The 15404-nt window shown below is 42.4% G+C and overlaps 1 long non-coding RNA gene across 1 annotated transcript; it reads left to right on the top strand.

Moving 5' to 3' along the window:
- The first annotated feature begins 2031 nt into the window (after nucleotides 1-2031).
- LOC116581416 lies at nucleotides 2032-10710 on the top strand. The gene is made up of 2 exons (XR_004282056.1): nucleotides 2032-2178; nucleotides 10532-10710. It is a non-coding gene; the product is annotated as an uncharacterized LOC116581416 (long non-coding RNA).
- The last annotated feature ends 4694 nt before the right edge of the window (nucleotides 10711-15404 follow it).

Genomic DNA, 15404 nt, shown 5'->3' with positions numbered 1-15404 from the left:
CACTTGTGCATACTTCAGAACTCATTTCTGAAAACTGTTGATTTTTTTCTTTAAAGATTTTATTTATTTATTTGACTGAGAGAGAGAGCAGCAGAGGCAGAGGGAGAAGCAGACTCTTCTGCTTCTCCACAAGGAGCCCGATGTCGGGCTGCATCCCAGATGCTGGATCCCGACCCAAGCTGAAGGCAGACTCTTAACCAACTGAGCCACCCAGGTGCCCCAGCTGTTGACTTTTTAAATGTAATCGTATTACTATCATCACACCTGACAAAAATCAACACTTTGGATTCTTTAACATGCAGTACCAGGAACCTGCTAATTTGACTTAACATTGTGTTGCTAGGATTATCATCCATGGTATTCCGTTTGGCTGTATAATATTCTATTTATGCCTTGTATCTGTTTGTTCTCTTATCACAGACATTGGATCACTTCTAGTTTTTAGTCATTGTGGACAGTGTGATATGAATATTATTGCATGCTTCTCCTGGTGCATATGTGCTAAATTTACCTTGACAAATTTGTAAAAGTAGACTTGTTGGGTAGGATACGCAGTGTTTGAACCTGTGTTTCAAAAGTAATTCTTTCAGTTTTCACACTAACTAGTAATGTGTTAGCGATCCCACTGGTTCACAAACCCCTTAATACTCATATGTATGGACTGGGTTGTAAAGTAAAATTCAGGTTTTTAAAAATTATTAATTATTATTATTATAATTACTATTATTTTTACTGTGGTTATATTCAGAAAATTTGGAAGAACCTTGGTTTAAGAGCCAAATAGTTAGGGGGTGCCTAGGGGGCTGAGTCACTTAAGGGTCTGCCTTCAGCCGAGGTCATGGTCTCCAGGTCCTGGGACGGGTCCTGTGTCAGGCCCCCTGTGCAGCGGGGAGACTGCTTCTCTCTGGCCCACCCACCCCCACCTTGTACGAGTGCTCACTCTTTTTCTCTCATAAGTAATAAAATCTTAAAAAATAAAGAAAAAAAAGAGCCAAATGATTATACAAGTTTTGTGACAAAAACCTACAGTCCCTTGGTCCCGTCTCCACCTACCCCGGGCTATCACTTTTGCTAATTTTGGCGTTTATTTTCGTAACGGTGAGCAATACACATGTACTGTGGTTTCTCAACTCTTAGGCACAATCTGTTAGGCTTTCTTGCTAGGGAAGGTGGGCTTCTTCCTTGTTCACCGCGCCTCTTTTCTTCCATCCTCCCAATAACAGTTCAAGTTTTATTTTTGATTAAATCGATGTTTTGGGGCACCTGGGTGGCTCAGTCAGCTAAGCCTCTGCCTTTGGGTCAGGTCATGATCCCAGGGTCCTGGGACTGAGTCCCACATCGGGCTCCTTGCTCAGCAGGGAGCCTGCTTCTCCCTCTGCCCCTCTCCCCTGCTTGTGTGCACACACTCTCTCTCTCTCAAATAAATTAATAAAATCTTTAAAAAAATTGATGTTCTGGCTTTACATTATTATGACTATGTAAGTGCTATTCTTGGCTGAGCAACATACTATATTCTGATTTGTTTTTCCCTCTTGTGTAACTTTTTGTTTTCTTTATATTTATGTCATATATTTTCTATAATCTTGATTATATATATGTATAAGTGTACATATATATAAAATAGATAATAATAATTGCCTTTTTTTCTTAGTTATCTTGGTGGTTACCACTCATTCAGTTGCAAGCCTATTTTCCAGTTGTCTGATCTCCTGAGTATGTCCAGAAACATTAGATGCTCCATGCAGGGTGGTATCTGTGCATCTTATCTGTCTCTCTGTCTTTTGTGGCCACAGTCCCCAAGGCTATCACCTTTTCACCTCTTCCTCTTCCTGGTGTAGAGATCGCATCTGCTTATTTTTTGAAACGTATTCTTCAAGCCACAGCAGTGTGGTTTCCACATGCCCCATGCCTCTGCAATGACCTTTTACAAGGCCAGGTTTATGCTGCTAAGTCTGTTGGGCATTTTTTTTTTTTTTTCATCTTCACCTCTCAGCTGCATTTCGCACCCGGGGCACTCGACTTCCTCGAAGCAGTTTCCTCTCTCTTGCTTATCATCGGTGTCGGCCGTGGGTTATGTTCTCCCAGAAGTAGAGCCTGAGACAAAGATGGGGTGCAAGGAGTTTGGGAGGTGTTGGGATCACTGTCAGACGGGCAGAGAGGAACGGCAGCCAATAAAAGGTACATTTAAAAAATTGTTTCTCCAGCTTTATTGAGGTATAGTTGATAAATAAAAATTGTATATATTTAGAGTGTACAGATTTTTTTTAAAAAAGATTTTATTTATTTATTTGACACACAGAGATCACAAGTAGGCAGACAGGCAGGCAGAGAGAGAGGAAGGGGAGCAGGCTCCCTGCTGAGCAGAGAGCCCGATGCGGGGCTCGATCCCAGGACCTTGGGATCATACCTGAGCTGAAGGCAGAGGCCTTAACCCCCTGAGCCACCCAGGCGCCCCTATTACTTTATTTTTAAAAAGATTTATATGAGAGAGAGTGAGAGAGCAGGGGAGGGCCAGAGGGAGAGAGAATCTCTCTTTTTAAAAAATTTTTTATCTAAATTCCATTTAGTTAACATATACTGTATTATTAGTTACCAGGGGGGAATTTAGTGATTTATCAGTTGCGTATAACACCAGTCCTCATTACATCAAGTGCCCTTCTTAATGCCCATCACCCAGTTACCCTTTCCCCCCACCCTTTCCCTTCAGCAGCCCTCAGTTTGTTTCCTAGAGTTCAGTGTCTTTTATGGTTTCCTTACCTCTCTATTTTCACCTTATTTTTCCTTCCCTTCCCCTATGTTCACCTGTTTTGCTTCTAAAATTCCACCTGTGAGTGAAATCATATGGTATTTGTCTTTTTCTGACTGACTTATTTTGCTTAGCACAATACCCTCTACTTCTATCCATGTCATTGCAAATGGCAAGATTTCATTCTTTTTGATGGCTGAGTAATATTCCATTATATCTATCTATCAATCATCCATCTATTTATCTATCATCTCACATCTTCTTTATCCATTCATCTGTTACTTGACATCTATGATCTTTCCATATTTTGGCTATTGTGGACATTGCTGCTATAAATATTGGGGCACATATGCCCTTTTGAAACACAATGTTTGTATCCTTTGGGTAAATACCAAGTAGCAGAATTGCTGGGTTGTAGGGTAGCTCTATTTTTGACTTTCTGAGGAATCCCCATACTGTTTTCCAGAGTGGCTGCACCAGTTTGCATTCCCACCAGCAGTGTAAGACATTTTAAGGGAGAGAGAATTTTAAGTAGACTCTGTGCGGAGCATGGAGCCAGACGTGGGTCCCCTTCCTTGTCCCTGAGATCACAACCTGAGCCGAAATCAAGAGACAGCTACTTAACTGACTATGCTACCTGAGCGCCCCTGTTATTATTATTTTGAATTATGTTATCATACTATGTGTTCACTATTTGTTCTATGTTCTTAAAATGTTCAATTTTCAAAATTTGGCATTTTAGTTCCATTTTTGATATTTTCTATTTCTTACCTTAATGTATCATGATTAGAGAGTAGGGTATGCATCATTTCTTATCTTTTGTGGCATAAAATTGGAATGGTTCTTGCAAAATGTGCTTCAGTGTTTAAAAAAAACCTTTTATAGAAATAAAAGGTTCTCTTGGCAAAGTTAATCTTCACATATGTCTACTAATGTTGCCTTTCTAGTTGTTTTGTTCAGAGAAATTGGTTCATTCCCATATCTGTAAATCTGAACTTGTCCCCTTTCCACCTCCCCCTTCCAGGTTCTAATTGGATATCATTCCAACCTCTTCTCAAATTTCAGTTTGTTTCTAACCTCTAAGATCCTCCTGTTCTCTACTCGCAAAAGAACTTTCATTATCAAGATTCTGGAAAAAGACTCCAAGCGACGGCTTTTCTAGCATCACTGCTGGATTTTTATATATTTATATATTTAAAATTTTTAAAATTTAAATTCAATTTAGTTCTCATATAGTGTATTATTAGTTTTGGGGGATAGAATTTAGTGATTCACCAGTTGCATATAATACCCAAGATCCCTTCTTAATTAGGTGATGAGCATCACCTAATCAGCCCATCTTCGTACCCATCTCCCCTCCAAGAACCCTACTGGTGCATCCCTTAAACCATACTTCCTCTAGGGCACCTGAGTGGCTCAGTCAGTTAACCATCCAACTCATTTTTTTTTTTTTTTTTTTTTTTAATTTTTTTAATAATTTTTTTTTTTTTTTTTTTTTTTTTTTTTTTTTTTTTGTCAGAGAGAGCGAGCACAGGCAGACAGAGTGGAAGGCAGAGTCAGAGGGAGAAGCAGGCTCCCCGCGGAGCAAGGAGCCCGATGCGGGACTCGATCCCAGGACGCTGGGATCATGACCTGAGCCGAAGGCAGCTGCTTAACCAACTGAGCCACCCAGGCGTCCCAAACCATCCAACTCTTGATTTCACCTTGTGTCATGAGATCAAGTCCCATGTCAGGCTCCACATTGTGGAGCGTGTCAGCATGGAGTCTGCTTGAGATTGTCTCTCTGCCCCTGCCTCTGCCCCTCCCCCTGCTTGCTCTCTATCTCTCTCTCTCTCTCAAAATAAATAAACAATAAATAAATAAGTAAACAAACAAATAAATATCTTAAAAAAACCCTCCACACTCCTTGTCCCATCTGTGAGCAGGAAGTGTCTGAAACCAGATGTTCCTCTTTTCTAGATGCTGTCAAAGCTTAACCTCCTTCCCTCCCCCACCATGTTGCGGGTGCTCAGCTTTTGGCCACATTATTGCTTCACTTCTCTGTTGCAAGACTTCTTGCACTTTTCGGTCTGCAGACTAATTCTCTTGAGCGCAAAAGACACTATGGAACTGCCCATTGCAGCTTACCTAGGCTTCGGTGGCATTTTTATGACCCAGGAAAGGAGTTTTTTAAAAAATTTATTTTTAAAATTTCTTTTCAGTGTTCCAGAATTCATTGTTTATGCACCACACCCAGTGCTCCATGCAATACATGATCTCCTTAATACCCACCACCAGCTCCCCAAACCTTCCATCCCCTCTCCCTCCCAAATCCTCAGTTTGTTTCTCAGAGTCCACAGTCTCTCATGGTTCATCTCCCCCTCCAATTTCTCCCAATTCCCTTCTCCTCTCCAGCTCCCCATGTCCTCCGAGTTATTCCTTATGCTCCACAGATAACCGAAACCATATGAAAATTGACTCTCTCTGCTTGACTTATTTCACTCAGCATAATATCTTCCAGTCCCGTCCACGTTGATACAAAAGTTGGGTATTCATCCTTTCTGATGGGAGCACAATACCCTATCGTATAGATGGATCACATCTTCCTTATCCATTCATCTGTTGAAGGGCATCTTGGTTCTTTCCACAGTTTGGCGACCGTGGTCATCATTGCTATGAACATTGGGGTACAGATGGCCCTTCTTTTCACTACATCTGTATCTTTGGGTAGTGCATCCAGTAGTGCAATTGCAGGTTCATAGGGAAGTTCTATTTTTAATTTCTTAAGGAATCTCCACACTGTTCACCAAAGTGGCTGCACTATCTTGCATTCCCACCAACAGTGTAAGAGGGTTCCCCTTTCTCCATATCCTTTCCGACACATGCTGTTAACTGGTTTGTTAATTTTGGCCATTGTAACTGGTGTAAGGTGGTACCTCAATGTTGTTCTGATTTGAATCTCCCTGAGGGCTAATGATGATGACCATTTTTTCAAGTGTCTGTTAGCCATTTGTATGTCTTCATTGGAGAAGTGTCTATTCATGTCTTCTGCCCATTTTTTGACATGATTATCTGTTTTTTTGTGTGTTGAGTCTGAGAAGTTCTTTATAGATCCTGGATATCAACCTTTTGCCTGTACTGTCATTTGCAAATATCGTTTCCCATTCCGTGGGTTGTCTCTTTGTTTTGTTGACTGTTTCCTTTGCTGTGCAGAAGCTTTTGATTTTGATGAAGTCCCAAAAGTTTATTTTCACTTTTGTTTCCTTTGCCTTTGGAGACATATCTTGAAAGAAGTTGCTGTGGCTGATATCGAAGAGGTTACTGTTTATGTTCTCCTCTAGGATTCTGATGGATTCCTGCCTCATGTTGAGGTCTTTTATCCATTTTCGAGTTTATCTTTGTGTACGGTGTAAGAGAATGGTCAAGTTTCATTCTTCTACACATAGCTGTCCAATTTTCCCAGCACCATTTATTGAAGAGACTGTCTTTTTTCCACAGGACATTTTTTCCTGCTTTGTTGAAGATTAGTTGACCACAGAGTTGAGGGTCCATATCTGGACTCTCTACTCTGCTCCACTGGTCTGTGTGTCTGTTTTTGTCCCAGTTCCATACTGTCTTGGTGATCACAGCTTTGTAGTAAAGCTTGAAATCAGGCAACATGATGTCGCCAGTTTTGTTTTTCTTTTTCAACATTTCCTCAGCAGTTCGGGATCTCTTCTGATTCTATACAAATTTTAGGATTACTTGCTTCAGCTCTTTGAAAAATGCCGGTGGAATTTTGATTGGAATGGCGTTGAAAGTATAGATTGCTCTAGGCAGTATAGACATTTTAACAATGTTTATTATTCTGATCCATGAGCATGGAATGGTCTTCCATCTTTTTGTGTCTTCTTCAATTTCTTCCATGAGTGTTCTGTAGTTCCTTGAGTACAGATCCAGGAAAGGAGTTTTCAATGTAGGCTAAAGAGCTGATGGTCAGATGTCAGCCAGGGCTGCAGTCATTTAAAGGCTTGGCTGCTGCTGAAGGATTTATTTCCAAAGTAGCTCATTGACATAGAGGGTGAGTTGGTATCGCTATTGGTGGAAGACATCAGTTCTTCTCCATCAAGGCCTCTTCACAGGGTAGCTTAAATATCCTTAGCAGCATGGTGGGTGACTTTCTTGAGACTTCAGAAAGGGTAATCCATGGGAGCAACGCAGAAGCCAAAATTCCTTGGAAGTCACACACTTTCAGTTCTGTTGTTACACAGGCCAGCCATAATTCAATGTGAAAGAATATTAAGAAAGGAAGATAAGGGTTGCCTGGGTGGCTCAGTGGGTTAAAGCATCTGCCTTTGGCTCAGTTTATGACCCCAGGGTCCTGGGATCGAGCCCCGCATCGGCTCTCTGCTCAGCAGGGACCCTGCTTACCCCCCTTCTCTGCCTGCCTCCCTGCCTGCTTGTGATCTGTCAAATAAATAAATAAAGTTTTTTAAAAAAAAGGAAAGGAAGATCAAAGGGGCCATCTTGAATGCCGACTAGTACCTAGGGCATGCCAGGTGTAACTGATGTAGTGTGCTTGGACTATAAATGGTTAGCAATGAGGCTGAAAATTATTTATGGACTAAATTATCAGGGGCTGAAGAGTTTGGTTTTTAACCGCTGGTGCTAGAGAAATCTTGAAATATTTTGAAGAAGGCACCTAGGGTTGAACTGCTTCTTCTTATCCAAATCTGGCAGCAAGCTGCCCAAGACATTTAAATAAGCTCTCAACATTCTCTGCTTCTCCTTTGGGCTGTTTGAAAATTCATGTATATTTACATACATCTCATTGTTTCATTTCTGTTGGACTGACTTTTGGAAACTGTTAGTTTGTATCATATGTCAGCTTGGATTTCTTCCACTGTGTCAAACTTAGTATTTCTGCATCAGCTGGGATATTTTTAGTCACAAATAAAAAATTCCACCCACAATGACTTAAGCAATGGAAAGAATTTATTGATTATGTGACTGTAAAGTCCAGAGGTAAAAAGGATTTCAAGTGTGGTTTGATCTAGAGCTTTACATTTGCAAGAGGGATTAGGCTTTGTTTTTATGCTAAATTGGTTTAGTCTCAAGTGGACTTTCTTCACAGTAGCAAAAATGTCTATAGTGTTCCAGGTTTTACATTATATTGGAAAGAGAAAAAACATCTTTGTCCTCAGATCCACTTTGGTGGGTCTGGATTAAGTCACATGCTCACATTTTAAACCAATTGCTGAAGTCAGGGGTATGGAATATATGGATTGGTTTAACTTAGTTCACATGTTCTATGCTTGGAGCTGGGGGTGAACCTTAAACCACATAGTTGTCCAAATGGAAATTAAGAGTTCTGGGAAGAGGGAATTGGATGCTGGGAAGGTTAAATAGATTATGGGGATTAAGGAGTGTACTTGTTGTGATAAGCACCAGGTGATTCTGGAATTATTGGATTACTATATTGTACACCTGAAACTAATATTACACAGCATGTTAACTAAGGAATTTAGATAAGCTTAAAAAAAGGGCATCTGGGTGGCTCAGTTGGTTGAGTGACTGCCTTTAGCTCAGGTTGTGATCCCAGGGTCCTGGGATTGAGCCTGGCATTGGGCTCCCTGCTCGGTGGGGAGCCTGTTTCTCCCTCTTCTGCTGCTCTGCCTGCTTGTGGTCTCTTGCTCTCTCTGTCAAATAAATGGAGAAAATCTTAAAAAAAAACTTAAAAAATAGTTGCTGGGAAGATGGAAATTGGATGCTCGGGAGGCAACCACTAGTGTTCAACACTAAATCAAAATTGTGATGTTGTTCACCTAAACAAGATTTCCTGGGGCATCTGGGTGGCTCAGTTGGTTAAGTGACTCTTGGTTTCAGCTCAGGTCATGATCTCAGGGTCCTGAGCTCAAACCCTGCATCGGGTTCCACATGGAGATGCTTGAGATTCTCTTCCTCTCTTTTCTGCCCCTTCCCCTGCTCTCTCTCCCTAAAATAAATAAATAAATAAATAGATAAGTAAGTAAATAAATACATAAAATATTTAAAGAACATTTTCTGAGCCCCAGTCAAATATAGTGTTGGGTCCTGGGATAGAACCATGAACAGGGCACAATCCCTGCTCTCAAGTGAGACATAGTAAATATTTGTTAAATGAATTGTCCAGGGGAAAGATACATATATACAGAATTTGTCATACCATGTAAGGTCTGTTTCTGGCTCTAGAGACTTTGAGGAGATCTGCTTTTTCATTCCTCTTTCTTCTTCTTTTTTTCCCCTCTTTCTTTTCTAATTGAAATCTAGCTCTTCCAGGGTGAGAGACACTGAGAGGAAAGAATTGGACAGATAGCAGAGGGTTCCTCACATGTGCCTTGCTGCCTGTTGGTAGCCAGAGGTGTCCCCATTCTCACTCTGTTGCAGACTGGGTCCATCTCTTACTTATGATCTTCAGGATCTGAGGTTCAAGGTGTTCTTGGGGGGGGGTATGATATTTATTTTTACCATGGTCCCCTTCCCTGGTGAGGAGTCCTTTGAAGGAGGAAATACCCAACTCACTTGGCCTCTCCAGGCTTAACCCATTCTCTAACATGTATTTCTTCATTTGGAACCATGAAGTCCCCATCTCCCTGCTTCTTGGTCTTATTTAAGCTGCACAAAACTTTTCTGGAGGAAGGATATGCAACCCTTCTTCAAACCCTCAGGTCTGTAAAACCCTGACCATGGAGACCTTGAAGCTGAATGTGACAGTAATGATGCAAGGTCCGGTCAAGGATCATGATTATTTGTCAAACTGTGCAAGATTTTGTAACCAGAGGATGTAATGTAATTAGTGTAATGATAATGATAATGCAGCAGGGACATCTAGTTGTCTTCTGGATCTATTTCTTCCTTAGGAGTCAAACTCCAAATTTTTCCAGAATTCAAACTCAGCTTCCTTCGCAGCTATGTAGCTATGAGTGACAAAGTTCTGGCCGATGAGATGGGAGAGAAGTAGGTGTAGCTTTTGGGTCATACCCTTAAAGGAAGTTGGTTGCTATGAGCAAAACAGGGAAGAATGGATATTGAGTGGCCAAAAACAACAAATGTCCACTATGAATAAGTAACAGGATTTCCAATTATGTGAAAATTAATAAGTTAATAAAACCTCATAAAGCAAGATCCAGGAGGCTGCAGTGTGAGATTAGAAGAGAAAGTTGTAGCACTCAACCTCAGTTACAGGAAAAACGGGTAATTACAGACCCCAACAGAAGAATCCTCAGCAGGAAGGAATTATAAATGATAGGTTCCTGTAACCATCCCTCAGAATAACATACTGCTTAAACTATAACTTTAACTAATGAGGAGTTGTACTGGTCCTGCAAGCACGCTTAAAGATGACCTTGACAAAGACATGTGCTAGCAGCAGGCCTCTGGCGGAGGCGATGATTCAGGTCTTTGAAGCCAGCAGCTGGGTCGGCCCGGCCGGCTCAGGGTGGAACACCGCCCTGCTTCCCATTTTGTCTCCCCTATCTCAGAGAAAGCTTCCTGCTAAGGTAATACACTGAAGTGTGTTGCACAGCTACAGATCTCCTGCTGCTCGACCGACACATCCTACTCTTTTGTTTACCTCTAAAACTTGTGACAACATACGATTCTCGTTCCTTCTTGTTTACCCACTAGATGCATGACTAATGTATAACCTTTTCTTCTCCTTTGTTATCTTGTATCTAATAAATATGGGATTGAGGAGTTCAGGGTGACAGTCCTTCAGCTGTTGTCCCCTGCTCCCATTCTTTTACAGCTGACTTGTTTGTGCCTCATTCTTCTCCCATGCACCCTTAGGAAAGTGGCAGGTTTCAACAGGCAAAGATGTATACTACGTCTACAAGAAGTTGACTACTCCAGCAATCCAGCCAATGGGAAACTGTCTTCTCCTGGACCTCTGCTTCTCTTTAATGGACTTTTGTTCCAAACAATCCCTATCAGCTTCCTCAATTTCTATAAAAATATTCCTCTCCTTTGTTTGTTGTACTTGCCTGTGGTTTTGTCATAGCTTTCATAAATTGCAATTCTGTGCATAAATTTAAGCAATTCTTGAATAAACATATTTTTGCTAGTAAAATAATTTATTTATAATGTTTAACTATTATAAGGAAAATGAAGCTCAGAGAGTAAGTTAACTTGCCCAAAGTGACCCAGCTAGTAGAAAACAGTTAGTGACTGAACCCAGATTAACTGATATGCTTTTTTTAAAAAAAAGATTTATTTATTTATTTGACAGACAGAGATCACAAGGAGGCAGAGAGGCAGGCAGAGAGAAAGGAGGAAGCAGGCTCCCCACCGAGCAGAGAGCCCGATGCGGGACTCAATCCCAGGACCCTGGGATCATGACCTGAGCCGGAGGCAGAGGCTTTAACCCACTGAGCCCCCCCAGGCGTCCCAACTGACATGCTTTTAACCATGATGCTGGGTGGCTTCCAATGGCTAACTCAGGTGAGGTATATTTGTGTTTGAATCTCCACAGAGCAGTTCTGTGCTCAATTGAGTTTCTACTGACTGATGCCTCTTCAAATAGGGATAAAGATGAATCTAATGCTAGCCCTTTTCCCTCTTGATCCTTGGCTTTATTTAGCCAGAAGTTGGGGCATACTTTGATAAAAGAACAAAAAATTTGAAATCATCTGCAGTCTGCTTCATCCTGCAATGCTCTGCAGCATACAGGTGGTCCAGACAGCTATCAACAGGCTCCTGGTGTGTGAACATCCTCCTCTCCTCTTGTGGTAAAGAACAAAATCCCTAATTGCTCTGCCATTTGAGTTCACCAACATGGAATACACATTGTAAGAACAGCTGTAATACCTGCAGGCTGGACTGCTTATAAAGAATAAATACCTACCTGAATTTCTACAAGAAAATAGGGGCTTGGTGTGGAGACAAGGGATCAGGTACGCAGATGCGTGAGGCCTGGACTGCCACTTTCCTAAGGGTGCACAGGAGAAGAATGAGGCACAAACATGTGAGTTGTAAGAGAGAGGGAGCAGGGTTTGACAGCTGGAAGGACTGTTGCCCCAAACAGCTCCTCAGCCCTGTATTTATTCGATACAAGATAGCAACAAAGGAGAAGAAAAGGTTATACAATAGCCATCGGTCTAGTAGGTAAACAAGAAGGAACATGTAATATGTTGGTCCCGAGTCTTAGAGGTAAACAAGAGGAGAAATAAAGTGTGTCTGGTCCAGCAGCATGAATTTATAGTTGAGCAAGTGCACTGCAAGGGATTACCTTAGCAGCAGGCTTTCTCTGAGGTAGGAGAGACGACAAAAAAAACGGAAGCAGGTGGCTTCCAGCCTGAGCAGGCCAGGCGTTCCCAGCTGCTTGGCTTCCATGGAGCCGGCAGCGTTCCGCCCTGGGCAAGCTGGGCATCCCCAGCTGCTCAGCTTCAAGGACGTGCATCATCCTCTTCACCAGAGGCCCGCGGCCAGTACATGTTTTTCTCAAGGTCATCTTTAAGCATGCTTGTGTGACCAGTACAACTCCTCGTTTAAAGTTATATTTTGAACAGTCTATTACTCTTACGGACAGTTCCATCGGACTAGACTGGAAATCACCACAGAATTCAGGCTGCTGCAGGACTCACTCTCCCTTTCTCTCTCAGGGGCTCTGTGTCTCCCTCGTGTTATCTTTGCTTCTCTTGGGAATAGACTTTATTCCCTTCCCGTGACCACTGCTCCTTCACAACACGGTCTGCCCCGGTTGTCACTTCCACATTTCAGGACGAAGGTTCAGGGAGAGCCTGAGCCTCCTTGTCCGTCACGCTTCCCTTACATCTCATTGCTCAGGGTGGGACCGCATGGCCACGCGTGGCTGGAAGGCAGGGGGGGAACCCTACAGGCCCCTTTCCTAGTCTCTGTCTTAGAGGCATGGGAGAGGGAGCTGGAGTTAGCCCACTAAAGTATCCGCCCCAGGAGGTGGAATTTAGATCAGCCTGTCAGTGTGATTGAGATAAAATTTATAAAATGGTTTGAAACTATAAAGCACTGTAAAATGTTGACTTCAAAATGGGATGCATGTGGGACAACCCATTGGGAGAGAGTCATTTAAAGGGCCCCAAAGTATGAATGGATAAGGAAGATGTGGTCCATCTACACTATGGAGTATGATGCCTCCATCAGAAAGGACGAATACCCAACTTCTGTAGCAACATGGACGGGACTGGAAGAGATTGTGCTGAGTGAAATAAGTCAAGCAGAGAGAGTCAATTATCATACAGTTTCACTTATTTGTGGAGCATAACAAATAGCATGGAGGACATGGGGAGATGGAGAGGAGAAGGGAGTTGGGGGAAATTGGAAGGGGAGGTGAATCATGAGAGACTGTGGACTCTGAAAAACAATCTGAGGGGTTTGAAGTGGCGGGGGGGGGGGTGGGAGGTCTGGGAACCAGGTGGTGGGTATTATAGAGGGCACGGATTGCATGGAGCACTGGGTGTGGTGAAAAAATAATGAATACTGTTTTTCTGAAAATAAATAAATCAGTTAAAAAAAAACAGGGCCCCAAAGTGTGCATCTAACTTGCTTGAGTCATTTCATCTTAAAATTATATCCATAAAAAGGAATTACAGAGAAGCAAAAAGTTATACGTAGATAATTTTTTAATACAGAACTGCCTAAAATTACTAAAACTTCTCAACTTAATGGAATACTTTGTATCCATTAAAATGGGTATAAATATGAAATATTTGTGCTAAAGTGTTCTATGACAAAACCAGGATACAGGGTTAAACCAACCCTGTCATGGCAAATTTGTAAATTATGTCTGTGCTGGGAGTGAGGGCAGAAAAACTGATATGTGATAGAAGTGGGGCTGTATGTTGCTTTTTCTTGTTTTCTTTAATATTGTCATAATACTGTTTGTACGTGAACATACAGGGAAGAGAGGGCAAAAAGTGGGAGGGAAAAAAAACCCATACGATGTCTTTGTAGGTGTGGCTCAACTGTCAGGGACTGAACAGAGTTGTGTATCTTAGGACATATCTGACCTACTCCCTAGAAGTTGGGGAGAAGTTGTTGCCCTTTGACATTTGTGTCTATCCCTCTCCTCCAGAAGCAAAAATATCATATAAAAGAGTTTGTACTTCTTTTCCTTCTGTTCCTTTCATATGAAGGAAGTACAACTTCCTTTCTGTCCTATTCCAGAAATTAGAAACTTTCTTTTCAGTCCTCAGGTCATGTCCTGAGCCACTTCCTCTTTCAAAGACGGGAAACACAGGAAGACGTATTTCAGGGGTGGTGGCAGTGCATGGTTTCTCTGCCCTGCCAGTGACCGCTGCCAAACATGGTCTTAGTGTGATCTTGGAGAGGGAAGACCTAGGACTCCCAGAAAACAGATGGTATGGCTGTTTATTTCTCCTGCCTGAAGTTTGGATCTCTGGTTGAATAACTGAGGAAGTGTGTGGAACCATCTAGAATGCTTCTGAGAGCAACAGGCAGCTTTGAGACCAATATTCCCTTTATGTATCATTGGGGATGTGCTATAGAAATAGTCTGAAGCCTTAGTATGGCTTCAGACCCCAAAGGCTTAACCAGATTGTTAAGAATGACATTCAGGTGGAACTTTTCTCAGCAATAAGCGTAATGGAAAAACAATATAGTATTTGTACTTCCCAGAATCTCCTCAGAAGGGTAGATCCTGTGTGGCCAGTTCCTTTGAATAGGGTAGTTCAAGCAAATTGGGGAGGTTCAGACAGAGGTAACTTGTCTGTGTAGGTGGGGGCTGGGAGAAAAATTTGGAGAGATGGGTCCGGGAGATTGTGTTGGGAAGAGAGGAGCCACAATCCTGGGTGCCGTGTGGGACATGGGAGATTAAAGAGACCCTGCTACCTTCCTCATTCTCTTGAGGGCAAAGGCAGAAAATTAGGGAGAAGAAAAGAGGATTTGCCAAGTTGAATATAAAGACTTATGTGATACCCCACTTATCTGAGGTAGTTGAGAGAATCAGTCTTGAAGACATCTGGAGGAAGAATAGTCCAGTAAAGGGAACCGCCAATGTGCTGGAAGTGTGCCTGGTATGTCTGGGTACCAGCAAGGAGGCCAGCATGGCTGGAGCGGAAGGAGTGAGGGGTCAAAGAGAAAGGGATGAGCTCGGAGAGGTAAAGGTGGGAGAAAGGGACAAGATGCCCCATGTCGACAGATGACCCAAAGCACTGTTACTATTAACTGAATGTGTGAGAACATCTCCACCACGGTGCCTTGGCCTCCTGGAATGCCACATAGTCCACACAAGCAAAGGCTTGAACAACAGCTTGCCTGAATTTTGGGAGAGTGCCTGTGATCTTCCTAGAACAGAGAGAATGGGAGGCCTGTGAAGAGCTGCACTGGGGTCGCTTTCTGCTGGCCTCTCTTCTTCCCTTAGGAGGCCATCACAAATCAGTTTCTGTGATCTCCCGGGTTCTGAAGAGGTATAGAACTTTCTTGCGCACCAGCCCCCACCCCTAAGGGCTACAGACTAAAACTGCCTCCTCTATTAGTCTAGAATATTGCCTCCCCTTTTCCAATTCACCCTTTCTGATTCTCAGGACAAGAACCATGTAGAAATTTGTTTGCCATCTAGGTAAGTAATAAACGGTCTGAACCTAACAGTGGCTAATTGTGTCTTGACTGATCAATCAGTCAGGCCTTGGCCTGACCTAGCTTTGTTGTCTGCTTGAAGCTGAGATGG

Source organism: Mustela erminea, chromosome 20 (assembly GCF_009829155.1).
Source record: "Mustela erminea isolate mMusErm1 chromosome 20, mMusErm1.Pri, whole genome shotgun sequence".
In the NCBI taxonomy this organism is placed as follows: Eukaryota; Metazoa; Chordata; class Mammalia; order Carnivora; family Mustelidae; genus Mustela; species Mustela erminea.
Note: the sequence above shows the minus strand (reverse complement) of the source record. Positions and strands in the feature narration are given on the sequence as shown.